Source organism: Parasteatoda tepidariorum, chromosome 10 (genome assembly GCF_982258835.1).
Source record: "Parasteatoda tepidariorum strain Cologne lab strain chromosome 10, Ptep-v5.0, whole genome shotgun sequence".
NCBI lineage: Eukaryota > Metazoa > Arthropoda > Arachnida > Araneae > Theridiidae > Parasteatoda > Parasteatoda tepidariorum.
In genome coordinates this window covers 65,938,749-65,951,591 of record NC_141764.1, presented here as the reverse complement: position 1 = coordinate 65,951,591, position 12,843 = coordinate 65,938,749, and the positions used below count along the sequence as shown (strand labels likewise).

General features: G+C 29.5%; 1 protein-coding gene across 1 annotated transcript in view; it reads right to left on the bottom strand.

Annotated features, from left to right (window-relative positions):
• LOC107448807 (zwei Ig domain protein zig-3) overlaps window positions 1-2,152 on the bottom strand; it is a 35,336-nt gene extending 33,184 nt beyond the window's left edge. Inside the window, exon 1 of the mRNA XM_087154189.1 lies at window positions 1,952-2,152. The gene's annotated coding sequence lies outside the window, so the exon portion shown is untranslated. The remainder of the gene's footprint in view (window positions 1-1,951) is intronic.
• Window positions 2,153-12,843: the final 10,691 nt, after the last annotated feature.

Sequence of the window (12,843 nt, the reverse complement as noted above, 5' to 3'; positions counted from 1 at the left end):
TGACGAAACGAGTTGAAAACTGAAAAAACGAGTAGAAAAATCTCGAACATGATGATACGAGATGAAAATTTTAGAATTCTTGTTTTGTTTATCATAGATCACTGCATGATGAAACATGTTCAAAATCTAAAAGACTCCGTTAAACACCTGGTAAAGCCTCATGAATATAATTCTTTAGCCAGCTGACATTTCATAATTTTTCTAAAACATTGCATCAAAAAAATCTTACTGATTTTGTGTACTAATTTCATAAATTTAAAACAGTAAAAAGATTGGATATTACTAAAAATAATTAATTTTTTTAAATATATTTACTCTTATAACAGTGTTAAATATTAGTCGAATTTATTTCGTAAAATAAATTATATGTACAATTAATTATAAAAGGCCAATTTAAGCAAACTTAGCGAAATCTATAGATATACATTAATTCTTATTTTTTTCTATATTGCAAACAAAAAGAATTGGAAATTTAGAAAATATAATTTTTTAATAATTATAATTTAAATATAATTTATTAATTTATATTTAAATTACATAATTTATTAATAATTATTAATAATTACATGCATTAAGGGTCGTTTGTTTTTATTTAAGTGAGGAAGAAAGAAAAAAAAATATTGTCAAAAACAAATGATTTTACTATTGAAGGAGATAAGACGAAACCTGCCGAAGAAAATAAAAGGAAATCGTAAAAGGTATTGCTAGACACACCTTTTAGCTTCATCTAGTAATCAAACTAATTTTGATTTTTTTCATTCCACCTTCCTCACTAATGATTCTGCGAATTTCAATGGCGTTTATGATTACGATTCCCTTTAATAATATAAGACCATAAATATGCAAAGCTTTACGACTTCATTTTTGACAAGAAATCTAAAAATATACATTAAAGGTGATTATTACTATGTACCCTGTTTGTGATACTCTGATTTGAAATTTGCAAAAGGTTTTTGCATTTAGCTTTACTCTTGGAGATTCAGTGAGATAAATTGCATAAATAGGGGAAATTTTGTATACTTATGGAACGTTTTTCTTTTCTTTAATATTCTAATTTCAGAGTTTCTGCGTAACTATGCTAAATCTAGTTAAAAAGTAACTTAATTTTGAAGAACAGCAATAAATTTTCCGAAAGGAAGCCTGCAGAGAAAAATACTGCTTTCTTGTTAGAAATTAAGAGCACCGAAATGTGGCCGAAATCAGTTAAAAATTCCGACAAGAAGCATATAGCATTTTTTGTGAAACTTCGAAGCATGAACTGTTCTTAATCTTTGTTAATAAAGAAAAAGGATTTACACATTTAAAATCCGCATTTTAAAAGTAGTGAAAATCACGGGCATCAAATTCACAGTATTTTTTTACCGTATCATATTAAGCTATGTAATTTTAAATGACGAAATCGGAAATTTTAAATAAAACCCTGAGATCCTAATGAATATCAAAATGTAAAATTTTACACTTTGTCACTAGACATTCATTCATCAATATTTTTTTGCTTCTGTATTTAAAATCTATTAAAATAAGTAATTTAAAGTAAAAAATATGATTTTGAGGAAAAGCAATTTGAAAAATAAAAATAAGCCAAACGATTTATTTTCAATAAAAAAAATATGCTTTTGAGAAAAAACGAAGCAAAAGTAGTAAACCAAACGATTTATTTTCAATCAAAAATAAGCTTTTGAGCGAAAATAAAGAAAGAATAGTAAATCAAACGATTTATTTTCAATCAAAAGTATGCTTTTGTGGAAAATCAAAGAAAAAGTAAACCAAACGATTTCGTTTCAATCAAAAATATGCTTTTGAGAGAAAACAATCAAAGAAGAATAGTTAATCGAACGATTTATTTTTAATAAAAAGTACGGTTCTGAGGGAAAATAATTCTAGAAATAAAATAGTATTTCATTTATAATGAAAATGCTTTTGAGGAAAAAAAATTAAGAATCGTACATACCAATTCAAATTTAAATGCCGGTGTATGCCAAATCACGTACAGGTCTTTCAAGTAGAAGAAAGCTTGATATAGTAATGAATCTTTGTATCTTTCAACTAGCGGAGAGATGATGATGTTTGGAATACCTGCCTTTCTCTCTACCAATCAGATCTCTACAATTTTTTTGCGAACGATCCTATCAGGGCTATACCAAACTATTGTACAATCTACTTCATTCCAAGCCTTTTTGTACTCGGTTCTATTTTTATTTTTTTTCTCTTGGTGAGTTTTTTGTCGAACCTGATAATTAGATCTAAATGCCGTCCATTCGGAGATTCGATTCTTCCTGAATACGATTTCTCTGAATCGAAGTTTTCAGGGCTTTCTCTCATAAATTATTCTATAAAAAATGGAACGTTGTGGTTTGTTTCATTTCTTAAAATAAGCGGCTATGATTTTTCATTGTTGTTTAAATTGGTGCGAATGCTAAATTTATTTTAATAAAGGATTATTATGCTAATATTTGAAAGATGATTTAAAAATTTTCTATACGATAAAGTTGAAATATACTTTGATCAGCGACTTTACAAAGGAAATAAGTAAAACACATTATTAGATCTCATATGATATGCAAATATAATAATAATAATAGTTTTCGAATTCGCAATAGAAGATTTCTTTTTCCTAAGTCAAATGTTCTCTCATGCACCTGATAATTTCAAGTAATTAATCTTTGTGTTTGACGGGAAAATAATAAAGTTATTTAAAGCATGAGCTACTCCTTGTAATTGAGTTAGTTTTATTTTTTCGCTGCTAACTATAAAAAAAGTAAACGTGGAACTCAGCCGTATTTGAACTTTCATCCTGAAAATAAATTAGCTAAAATACAAGGCCAAATGTAGTTTGATCGTTTTGAAAATAAAATCGGAATGTTTCAAAGCCCAAAAGTTCATAGTTAGCACTTTTTTTTACAGTTGCAGTAGTGGCATGCATGGGGCTGGGCAATACTGTAAGAATGCCAGGCAACCTAAGGAGGCATGCTATGAATAACAAAAGATGCTAAGCCTTAAATTTAATGCCATTTTTATAACGTAATTAAATTGGGTCTTAAAACGGTAATAACGTAAATAAGGTCCTAAAACGGTAAAACTGGTCTTAGTACGGGTTTTAAGACCTGTTTTAAAAAATTTATTTAGAATGAACGATTCTTTTTTTTTTTTTTGGAATAAAAGATGCTTTCTGAAAAATAATATTATAATTTTAAATCAACATAGTAAAAAGTTTTATAGTAAAAGTTTTATATTACAATACTTAGGAGTAAAATTACTTATATAGTCAAAATGTTTTTGAAACTTTAAAAAAAAAAGGAAAAAAAATCCGGACAATTTTGTCGGAAATCATAAATTTTTTTTCTTAAACAATTTTTCGCCATCATTTTCTTAAAAAATGTTTTTAAAGTGCGTAGACCATGATGTTTTTATAAACATAACTTTAGTACGTTGTTTTATAATTTGTTTTTTCTCCAAGCATTGATTGCAGTTATTTCAAGGACATATAATCAAGAGATTTGCCCCGGACATAACAATTCTGCACGCCAATCCTACGTAAGTTCTATGCAAACATGAAAATATTTCTGACAAATAGTCGAAACAACGAATACTTTTCGAATTTCAAAGGATACTTTATCACAAAGAAACTATGGAGTAATATTTTGTTTGTCATTGTTGGTAAGAGTCCAGTTTTGCGATGTCCATATTTCGTCTAGAATCAACACCATAAGTTTAAATCGTGGGCATTCGCGTTTGTCAGAAGATTGTATAAAAGTGTTACCGAGTAAACAGTTTGGATGGAAAGGACTCAGAAGAAATTTAAAAAAAAAAGTTTTCTATTTTGAAAAATCATAATCATATACCATATCAATAGTAAGAAATAATTAATTAAATAAAATATTCGAATTTTGAATATTTATGAAGTATACTTAGATAACATATATTTAAAAAAATGAACATTAAAAAAAACGCGTGTGAAAAGATAGAGCTTTCCTTCCTCAGGTAGTTAGAAATAAGGAAGCGAGAAAAAATGGAAATGAAGAGCACAATAAAGATACTCTGATCAAGAAGTGTTCAAATCATCAGCTGGCAAAAATTCTTGGTACATATATCACACTTTTAAATTATTAGATACGATTGTCTTCATTTCACATTTAACTCCTCCGTCTGCGTCGCATCTCATACGCTCGGCGTTTTTGTGCCCGTATAGTCTGCATCGCATTGTCATGCGACGAAGAGGAAACTTGCATCATTGAAATTGAATTCGTCACCACTAACTCTTTGAATCCCGCTATTATTTTTGCATTTTTGAATATTGCTAAGAGCTGACGCAACTAGTTCCACTTAATTCACAATTTTCGCAGTGAGATTTCTCGCCTTGAATTGAAATCAAAATCGTTTTGTACTTTCTATAAGTTCGCTTACATTAGTGTTAAAATTATTCATTAGTATTAAAATAATTTCATTTCATTAGTTTCAAAATTATTTCATTTCATTAGCAATAAAAATAATTAATTATTAATATTAATAATTTTTATTATTAATTATTTCATGAGTATTTAATTTATCTTTCATCATTAAAATTAATTTTATTAATTAATTAATCATTATTATTTACTTTATTGGTACTAAGATTATTTTCTAAAATATTTTTGACCTAATTTTAATAATTATTTTATGCAGATATTTTAAACACATTAAAGTAATAGAGTTAATAAATATTATATCACAGTGTATTTTTTTAAGATAAAACTAGGGTGCATTGCAGGGAAAACTTGAAATCTGTGAGCGGGACATTCCCCCACCGAGTAGGTCAAACAAAAAATTGCTTGCTGACAAAAATATTTCGTATCTTTCAATTTAGAACAGAAAATGTTTTAATTTTCAGCAATAAAAAAAATACTTTAATAAAAAAATAATCGGAAATTTGAGAAAAAAAAATTCATCTTCAAAATTCATGCTAATTATAATTCAGAACTTCATTTATTATTATTTTTTTTTTAGAAAATATGGTAAACATTCATACGTTTCACACTAGTATTTTAAAAGAGCTGCTCTTTGTTAAATTAAAAATAATAATTTGTTTAAATCATTTCATCATGTTTTTAGAAATGAATTTCTTATCTTTTCAAAATAAGTTTTTTATAATTACAATAAAACATCTAAAATTGCAATTTTGTCTATGTTATAAGTAGCATGAAGTGCAAGATTTTGGCGATCAATGTAACTTTTGTTTTAAATGATGCCATATTATTGACCTAGTTTAAGAAAATCAACAATTTTCTACGTCAATTTAATACGCATCAAGGAACAAAAATACGAGTAGTACGTTCTGAGAGAAAAGGGGGGGGGGAAAGGAATTACGGAATACCATGATAATATTTTTACACGTATTATTTACGGACAAGAAAAATTAAAAATATCAAAACCAGTTTAATTGCTGTCATCTTTGTTTATCACTGTCGGGAAAAATTTTTTTTGTTGCATTTATACAAATACTTGAGGTGGTCTAATTCGGGTGTGAGGATTTCAAATCCGAAAGTAGCTACAGATTTATTTATTTTTTTAAATAAAATTTTTAGTCTATTTTTTGTCAAAATGTACAAGTTTAGAAATGCTATATATAACATAGGGTTGCGTAAATGGCGCGGCAAACTTCTAGAGATGTATTACTTCCCTTTTCCTAGAAGTTCATCAGGGTTAAAATTGCATAGGAATCCGTGCATTTCGTCGCACACTTCTAGGGGCGCTCCCCTTTTATGATCGATTCAGAAGCACAGAGAAAAACAGTTAATAATAGGGGAAGCGCTCCTAGAGGCGTCATTACTAAACATGAGTTCCTATTCAATTTTAATCCTGATGATGTGTCTAATTCCCTTAGAAAATTGTCGTTACATTTACGCAAACCCCTGTTATATATAAAACATTTTTAAACTTGTATATTTCGACAAAAAATAGACTAAAATTGTTATTTGAAAAAATAAATTGTTAAAATTGTTATTAAAAAAAAACAAAAAACAACTGTGGTTTGCAGAGAGAAACTGATTTTAGATTTAAAATCAGCTATGCGAAAGTATCTAAGATTTATTAAAAAGAACAAAAAACTCTCATGGGACAGATATATATATATATATATATATATATATATATATATATATATATATATATATATATATATATATATATATATATATATATATATATATGTATGTATATGTATGTATATGTATGTATATGTATATGTATGTATATGTATATGTATATGTATGTATATGTATATGTATATGTATGTATATGTATATGTATATGTATGTATATGTATATGTATATGTATGTATATGTATATGTATGTATATGTATATGTATATGTATGTATATGTATATGTATGTATATGTATATGTATATATATGTATATGTATGTATATATATGTATATGTATGTATATGTATATGTATGTATATGTATGTATATGTATATGTATGTATATGTATATGTATGTATATGTATATGTATGTATATGTATATGTATGTATATGTGCATGTATATATATGTGCATGTATATATATGTGCATGTATGTATATGTAAATATATGTGCATGTATGTATGTGTATATATATGTGCATGTATGTATGTGTATATATATGTATATGTGCATGCATGTATATGTATATATATGTATATGTACATGTATGTATATGTACATGCATGTATATGTATATATATGTATGCATGTATGTATATGTATAGATATGTATGCATGTATGTATATGTATATATATGTATGCATGTATGTATATGTATGTGTAGACATATATGTAGATATATACGTATGTATGCATGTATGTATATGTATGTGTATACATATATGTAGATATATACGTATGTATGCATGTATATGTATGAATGTATGTAGGCATATGTATGTATGTGCGACTATCTATATATCTATCTATACACCTATATCTATCTATCTATATACCTATATCTATCTATCTATCTATCCATCTCTATCTCTATCTATCCATCTATCTCTATCTATCCATCTCTATCTATATCTATCTATCTCTATTTATCTATCTATCTATCCATCTATCTCTATTTATCTCTATCTATCTCTATCTATCCATCTCTATCTATATCTATCTATCTCTATTTATCTATCTATCTATCTATCTCTATCTATCTATCTCTATCTATCTATCTATCTCTATATATCTATCTATCTATATCTATATATCTGTATATATAAAATCATCATTCCATTTCATATTTGACAAGCATTTAAAAATTTAGACTGTTCAGAGTCATACTTATTCTCATGATTAAGTATCACCTTACATATTTAAAACCTATTTGATCTACAAATTTTCAATATCATATTTTTAATTGAAGAAAAAAGATTCGCTCATAAATATAAATATTAACTAAGCATAAATTATTCTTATCACGCTTTTTATTACATTTTATTTTATTAGGTATGCAATTTTTAAAACATATTTTTTGAATAGCTAACGAATTTTAGAATTTTATGCTGCAAAACATTTTAAAAAGCTAAGAGTATCTGATTAATTATTGCTCCGAGGAACACGAGAAGAAAGTAGCGTTTAAAGATAATTAGTCCAATTAAAGGCTATTTTATGAGGAAATTTGATATGTCATACCTTTGCATGGTTGTTGAACCCCAGATAAACAAAATTGTGTTCTTAAGATTGAAATTAAGATGTTATAATTTCTTATGATTGGCTTTTCGTAGAATTACTTTAAATTGAAAATGTATTAACTAATAAAAGTATACTTTATTATAAGTTATTAGTTAAAGCGTTATTTAGTTATAATTTGATTAAAATAGTACTTAAAATTGATGTTTAATGATTATAAAAGTTATTGAACTCTCGTAATAAACTATAGACAAATATTGAAAGAGAGTATATGAAAGAAAAAATGCACTTTTCATGGTAAATTATCTCTTAACTACACGAGTAGTCAAAGTACATATAATTATAGTTTCAGAAAATGTAAGGCCAAAAAATGAAGTTTCAAATATTGGAATTATTTTTTTAAATATCAAATTGCGAACAAATTACGCCAGGATTACTTATCCTTTCGGTGGCAGCAGCCAATCTTGTCATAATTTGCTTGCAATTTGATATTTTGAAGGAAATTTTTCTGCATTTGAAACTTTACAGTTCAGTCTTGGTTTATTTGAACTAAACATTGAATTTCAAACTATCAATGCAGGTGAAAGAATATTTGTTCTAAAGAATTTCTCCCTTTTTTTGGTGATCTCATAAATTTAAAAGTAATGACATGTATTACACTGGGGAAATTTTTTCTTCTTCTGCTGCATGAAATTTTGGATATTTTCACGTCGCTGATTTCAAATCAACAATCAATCGGATTCTCTCCCCAAGATACAGTTTTTTTTTTAAATCTAATTTTCAATCTATTTCTTGTCAAAATGTACAAGCTTAAAAACATTATGTATAACAGAAGGTCACGTAAGTGCTGTGGCAAATGTTTCGGGAAGTTAAGGCCCATCATCAGGATTAAAGTTGCATAGGAATCATATCCGGAAATGTCATCATACGCCGCTAGGTGTGCTTTGAAATTATTAACTGTTTTTCCAGGCTCTTCTGAACAGGTTATAATAGGGGAAGAGTCCCTAGCGGCGTACGGTGACATTTCTGAGCATGTGTTCCTCTGAAATTTTAATCCTGATGATGCGCCGTAACTCTCCTAGAAGTTTGTCGCGACATTTAAGTGACCCCCTGTCATATATAACTTTTTTAAGTTCGTACATTTCGACAAAAAATAAGCTAACATATGCTTAAAATATTTGCAGAAGGTCGCGTAAGTGCTGCGGTAAATGTTTTGGGAAGTTAAGGCCCATCATCAGGATTAAAATTGCATAGGAATCATACCCGGAAGTGTCATCATATGCCGCTAGGAGTGCTTTGCTATTATGAACTGTTTTTCCAGGCTCTTCTGAACAGGTTATAATAGGGGAAGAGTCCTTAGCGGCGTACGGTGACATTTCTGAGCATGTGTTCCTGTGAAATTTTAATTCTGATGATGCGCCGTAACTCTCCTAGAAGTTTGTCGCGACATTTAAGCGACCCCCTGTCATATATAACTTTTTTTAAGTTTAATGTAATATGCATAAAATATTTGTAGTTTTAGGAGCAAAACTGATTTCAGATTTGAAATATCCATACTCAAATTTTGTCAAGATTAAATTTTTTTGCATCTATGTAGCGAAAGATTTGCTTTCTAGCTGTATTCTATTTAAAGAGGCTAGCCGTATTATAATAAAAATGTCCATATATCAATAAATATTTAAGCTAGGTTTACGAATGTCTATTCAATTTTTGAAAATAACAGCCGAAGTAATCGATGCAAGTTACAAGCTTACTGCTTAATTTTCTGGCATAGGATGTTTAAAAATAATTTATTGTCTATTCATCAAACTTTTGAAAGCTTTAAGCCATTTTACTAAGTATGAATAATCGCAGAAACGAAACATTTCTACAACACTAGTTTACTACAGCAGCTACTTCGTTACTATACAACTATTTTATTTACTACAATTACGTTTTTTTTAAATGTAGTGACTACCAACTACTTTGGAATTGTAGTGACTAATTCATTACTTTAAGGAACCAAACTTTGCTGGAGACATTCATTTACACCAGAATAATTGAAACTGCTGGAGATATTAATTTACACCAGAATAATTTAAACTGCTGGAGACAATAATTTACACCAAAATAATTTAAACTGCTGAAGAAATAAATTTACACCAGAATAATTGAAACTGCTGGAGAAATTAATTTACACCAGAATAATTTAAACTGCTGGAGACAATAATTTACACCAAAATAATTTCAACTGCTGAAGAAATAAATTTACACCAGAATAATTGAAACTGCTGGAGAAATTAATTTACAACAGAATAATTGAAACTGGTGGAGAAATTTATTTACACCAGAATAATTTAAACTTCTGGAGGCATTAATTTACACACTATGTTCAAAATGGTTTTGAATAAAAAAAATTGCCTGATATTAAGCATGAAGAATTATTTAGAAATATTTATTCATGATTAAATAAGCCAGTTTGATACTCTAAAACACTTTTTTCGAATTTTTTCATTTAGTCTTCAGCTTTTTATGCCCTTCTTGACAGCGAATATTTAATTTAAGAGATACTAAAAAATTATCACATAATTGTAATTTCGTGAAGTGTTTAATGCTTTTTAATTTCCTCTCAGAAATTAAGAACATCGAAAATATGTTTCCTTCCTTTGAAATATCACCAATGTCTTACGAGCCTACATTCTCACGTGAAAGTGTGAACAAAGAGATAAATTATCTACAATTCATAATGGTTAGCTTAAATATTAGTCATACGCAACTCTAAATACCCAATTCTTGTTAACTCGCAGCCGCAGAGGCATTTAAAATTGCGTCCTTTGGCACACCCGTGAAGATTTGCACCCATCAAATTCGAAAAATTAGTTTTTAATTTCATTTCTATAACCGTCATTGTACAGCCGACTCAGTTTTGGGTTTACGACAACTAATGTTCAACTCCGTAGCGTTTGTAACTTTGAACCAATACAGAAGACAAGGAAACTCTTGTATCAGTACCCCCCAGAGGTATGATTTGTTATGGGAACATGGAGGACTTTGTGACTCGACAGATTTAACGTGCATCAGTCCCTATTTACTACTTGGGGAGTCTTCAGCTGGCGGGGATTGAACCCACAACCTCTTGGACATGGACCCAGCACCCTACCAACCACGGTATGCCGGTCCCAAAAATTAGTTTTGTAAGAACCCTGTTCTTATACTAAATTAATGTAAAAAGTAGTTGTTGGGAATCACTACGAACTACTGACCGTTTTTTTTTTGTATCACACTACTCGCTACACTACTTTTTTTACAATACAAACTACGAAAAAAATTAGCGACTACAGTAGTTTCACTTCTTGTAGAGCGCTACTAGAATATCTTGAAAAATTTGAAAAAAAAAATTTCAAAAACTGAAAGTGTATCTTCTATTATTATTGGGAGTATATAATTCGTTATTTTGAATTTTTTAAAAAAAGTTGTCTTCTCAAAGCAGCATATGAGTCAATGTTTCGAACAGAACTTTGAAAAAATTTAGCTGCTCAAAAACCTCAATGCACTAAAAGTAATAATAAAATAATAAATATTAAAATAATAAATTATAAAATCATAAATTATAATATAATAACTGATAAAAAATAATAGTAAATGTGTTGTGTATTTATGTATCTACGAGGGTTGTAAATTAAATAGTGGCAACTTAACCTTGAAACTCACAGAAGGGCGGGCATGCGTAAATAGGGTATGGGAGCGGTGAGGTGGCGCTGTTGTCGATGTGTAGAGCGCAAAAAACAGTCGATTTGCTTAGAAGGGTAGTTGTTGCGTGGCGTTAAAGTGAGGAGTTTCGTTTCCATCGCTCTAAAGCATGTTGTGAAAAGGCTTAATGACGGAAAAAGACGAGATGCTTGAACCCATCGTGCTACTGTCCTATACGGTAAAACATTTGCTCCACAGGCTTCCACTAATCCTCGATAGCATTCTGTTGCATTTTTGCCACGGGCTACCTCGATTTTAAGCCACGACAGCTGATCACCTTTTGAAAACATGCTTTAGAGCGATGGAAACGAAACTCCTAACTTTAACGCCACACAACAACTACCCTTCTAAGCAAATCGACTTTTTTTGCACTCTACACATCGACAACAGCGCCACCTCACCGCTCCCATATCCAATTTGCTCATGCCCGCCCTTCTGTGAGTTTCAAGGTTAAGTTGCCACTATTTAATTTACAACCCTCGTATTACATGCATTCTATGGGATCCACTTACAACGAATATTATACACCGACGAGCCATTACATTACGACCACCCTCCATCTATAACAATGGGCTCGCCCAGGCTTTCATGGTTTCCCGCCCAGGAACAATGTTTTCATGGGGCACATAAGGACCCATAATCCTCATAGAACAATCCCTGACGTCTGTAAGCTACTTGAACATAGTTGAAGATAAGGTTCACCCATTCATGGCAACAGTTTTTTCTGCGGGGGATGGTGTTTACCAACCGGAGAATGCACCATGTCATAAGGGTCGAATCGTCATGAATTGGTTAGAGAAACATTCCGGTGACTTTCAAGTCACGTCTTGGCCCCCAAATTCACCTGACCTTAATCCAATAGAGCATTTGTGGTCCTACTTGGAAAACCAAATTCGTGCTGCCACGTTACCCCCTCGCAATGTGAAGGAATTGCAGGACCAGTTGGTGAGCGCTTGGTACAAGATACCTCAGACTACTTATCAAGCGCCTTGTGGAATTAATGCCACGGCGGGTGCTAGCAGTTTGGAGGGTTAAAGGTGGTTCTACATGCTGTTAGCAGGGTGGTCGTAATGCATTGGCTCGTCGGTGTATAAGTTCATAGCTCAAAATTACCTATTGAAAAAGAATTATCAATATTGCTTTAATATTTTGTAGTAAAACTTTTTAGTGTGTTTACTACTATTTGTTATTCTCTATATTTTTAAATCTGGAGCTTATTTTTTAACTAATAAAATATTAAAAATATTTTTAAACTTTTATAAAATTCCAAAAAAAAAATAATAACTGTTTCAAGAAAAAGAACATTGATGTAAGTTGAAGAAAAATTTGTTGTTTGACATTTATTGGATTTTACATCCTTCACTTGTTTTTTTTTTTTAAATTTTAGAGGTGTTTAATGAAAATCAGATTTTTTTTAAATATTTTACGCTGTGGTAAACACGATATTCCATACTGTTTACATGTTATGTTTTTA